We start from the raw sequence: 3,378 nt of genomic DNA on the forward strand, positions 1-3,378 counted from the left end.
AGGCAGGCCTGGACACCCCTCTCGTGACAGTAGTAATAGCAGTCAACGCTTGTATAGTGCCTGCTGTGTACAAGGCAGAGTTTACAGATGGGAAAACCGAGGCATTGAACGATTAAGTAATTTCCCTCAAGTCACTCAGCTTGTAAACGGCAGAGCTAGGGTTTGATCCCAGGCGGGCTGCCTTGAGTCTGTGCTCTCAGCCACCCCAGTACACTCTCCAAGGGCAACAGTCTGGCTTCTCCTGAGACAGTTCTTCTGATTCCCCAGGGGTCTGGTGGCCGTTGACGTAAAGAGGGGGGGCCTCTATCACAAAAGGGCACAGGCCAATGGCCACAGCTCCTTCCGCCATGAGAGCCTGAGAGCTCCTGGGAGCCCAGATGGTGTAGAGACCGGGCAAGGCAGCAGCTAGAACCCTGTTTATACCACAACCCATGGGATGGGCTCTTCACCTGGGGCAGACCGCACTGCCCTAGGGCAGGACCTCCACTCATCTCTTGCTCTGGAAAGCAGAGTAGAAGGTAAGTGGGCAGGGAGTGACTGTGTCAGAGAGATGGGCTTGTATTTATTTATTTTTGTTCTTAATATCATTCACAGAAAGTCAACCAAGAGGGGAGCACCCGGGTGGCTCAGTCAGTTGAATGCCCAACTCTTGACATCGGCTCAGGTCATGATCTCGTGGTCACGGGATCGAGCCCTGCGTCAGGCTCTGCACTGGGTGAGGAGCTTGCTTGGGATTTTCTCTGCCCCTCTCTCTCTCTGTGCCCCTAACCCCCTCTCAAAATAAATAAACCTCAAAAAAAAAAAAAAAAAGGTTAACCAATATCAGCAACAAATTCTTTGTGAAACACCCTCACAACCAGTCACCACGTGGGCCCTGGAGAATCTCTGTCCTCTACTGAATGGGAGCAGCTGAGGCCACCCCCTCCCCCCTCCTCCTGAAGCGTGGCCCTCTGCCAAAAAAAATGCCACACCGTGTAGTGGTGGGTCGGGAGTACGGACTTCCGGAGCAGAAGCCGGGGCTCTGGGTGAGTGCTGCCACTTCCACACTGAAGTGCAAGACCACATATTAGGTGACTTCTGGGCCTCGGTTTTCTCATCTGCAAAGTGGTGGTGATAATACCATCCCCTCACAGAGGGTTACGGGGTTGTTGTGGGTTGTGTTTTTTTTTTTTATATTTTTTATTTATTTATTTATTTATTTATTTATTTATTTATTTATTTATTTATTTTGAGAGAGAGCGAGAGAGAGAGACCAGAGGAGGAGCAGAGAGAGAGAGGGAGACAAAGAATCCCAAGCAGGCTCGGGGCTGCCAGTGCGGAGCCAGACACAGGGCTCGAACTCACAAACCATGAGACCGTGACCTGAGCCAAAACCAAGAGTCAGACGCTTAATAGACTGAGCCACACAGGGGCCCTAGGTTAGGGGGTTTTCATGAAGTAAGGTATGTCAAGTGTTCAGCCTGGTGCCTGATACATAGTAGGTGTGCAACATTGGCTTCTTAGCGTTACCACTGCTGTCAGGATCAGCCCCAACCAAGCTGTGAGCTAGTTGGCGGAAGGAACCACATCTTGTTAATCACGGTCTGTCTCAGCATTTTGCACAGAGCTTGGGATACTGTAGTGCTCCTGGCTTTAGGTCAAGTTCCCCAGAAGCAGATCCTGAGATGGGGAATCCCAGCTCGTGACTTCCTAAAGCAGTGCTCCCAGGGGGATCAGGGGCCAGGGGGACACTGAAGAGAGACTGGGGGAGGCAGGGGAGGCCCACAAGGGTGCAGAGGCTGGCTTCATCCTGTCCTGCAGGGGACTCTGCTGTGCACGTTACACCTCAGGGCTCTCCCCATGCCACGCAAGGGAACTGAGCCCTCTCTCACCTGCACTCCAGTTGTTGGCTAAGAGCTACTTTGGGGGGCGGGGTGTAAACTTCCAGGCACTTCCACTATGCTCCAGGAGCTGAGTGCATTATGTAGAAAGAGAGCCTGCAGAAGGGAAAGCACACAGGGGGCAGGGAGGGTGCATGGAAATGGGAAAAGGGAGAGTAGCCCACGACAGCCGACTTTGAGGATTGGGTGTGGGTGAGGAGAGGGTACACATAGCTGCTAAATTCATCACTCATGCACCCCCAGAGGAATTTAATGCAGTGTTCAAGGATGTCCAGCTACTACTTAATAATGACAATCTCCTCAGGGAAGGGGCAGCACATGCATTTGCCCAGTATAACGGGTCAGTTCACGTCTGTGAAGATAGAAGGATATGAAGATCAGGTCTTAATTACAGAACACGGTGACCTGGGCAATAGCAGATTTTTAGATCCAAAAAACAAAATTTCCTTTACGTTGGATCATTGACGGAAAGAAGCAAGTGACCCCCAGCCAGAGGACGTAGATGGAGGTCTGAAGTCTTGGAGAGAATCCTGTGACAGTGCTTTAAGGGCCTATGTGAAAGATCATTATTCCAATGGCTTCCGTACTGTTTACGCTAAAACTATAGGTGAGCAACAGATCATTACTGCATGTGTTGAAAGCCACCAGTTTTAGCCTAAAACCTTCTGGAATGGTCGTTGGAGATCAGAGTGGAAGTTCACCATCATACGACCTACAGCCCAGGTTGTTGGAGTACTTAAGATTCAGGTTCACTGTTACGAAGGTGGCAATGTTCAGTTGGTTAGTCATAAAGATGTACAAGATTCAGTAACTGTTTCGAATGAAGTCCAAACTGCCAAGGAAGTTTATTAAAATCATAGAGCATGCAGAAAATGAACATCAGACAGCAATTAGTGAAAACTATCAAACAACGTCACACACCTCATTCAAGGCCTCGCGCCGGCAGCTTCCGGTTACCCGCATGGAAATCGACTGGAACAAGATACTCAGCTACAGGACTGGCAAAGAAATGCAGAATGCTTAAAAGGCTGAATGTAGGATTCTTCAGTATGCGGAAAGAAAGGATTCGACATGCGGTCATATGATAAATCAGTGATTTATAAACAAGAGTGATATTTTGCAGGTTTTCTAGCCTCATGGAATGCTGTTTAACCTTGACTCTTTTGTGTTCTCTGCCTTGTAATTTTCTGTTTTCACTACATTTAGTTGTTTTTTTTTTTTTTTTTTTTTTTTTTTAATTCTGCCACATTTAATGATGGAGAAGGAGATCTATCCTGGAGTCATTTTACCTTTTAGAAATTTTTCCTAGCCGTGAAGCCCTGTCATTGATATAGACAGGTAATACACTCAGCACTTTTCTATTCTATCCCTATCCTTCAAAGCACTTCTGGTACTTCCGTGGTTTTTACTGATCCACCAACCGCTAACGATGCTATGTTACAAACGTGCTGAAGGGAAGATACATTCATCCTCTCCCTCTGACTGCTTTGATCATCAT

At 48.1% G+C, this 3,378-nt stretch overlaps 1 pseudogene; it reads left to right on the plus strand.

Moving 5' to 3' along the window:
• Nucleotides 1-962: 962 nt before the first annotated feature.
• LOC122220679 lies at nucleotides 963-3,064 on the plus strand (annotated as a pseudogene).
• Nucleotides 3,065-3,378: the final 314 nt, after the last annotated feature.

The sequence above is a fragment of the Panthera leo genome, chromosome B2 (genome assembly GCF_018350215.1).
Source record: "Panthera leo isolate Ple1 chromosome B2, P.leo_Ple1_pat1.1, whole genome shotgun sequence".
Taxonomy (NCBI): Eukaryota; Metazoa; Chordata; class Mammalia; order Carnivora; family Felidae; genus Panthera; species Panthera leo.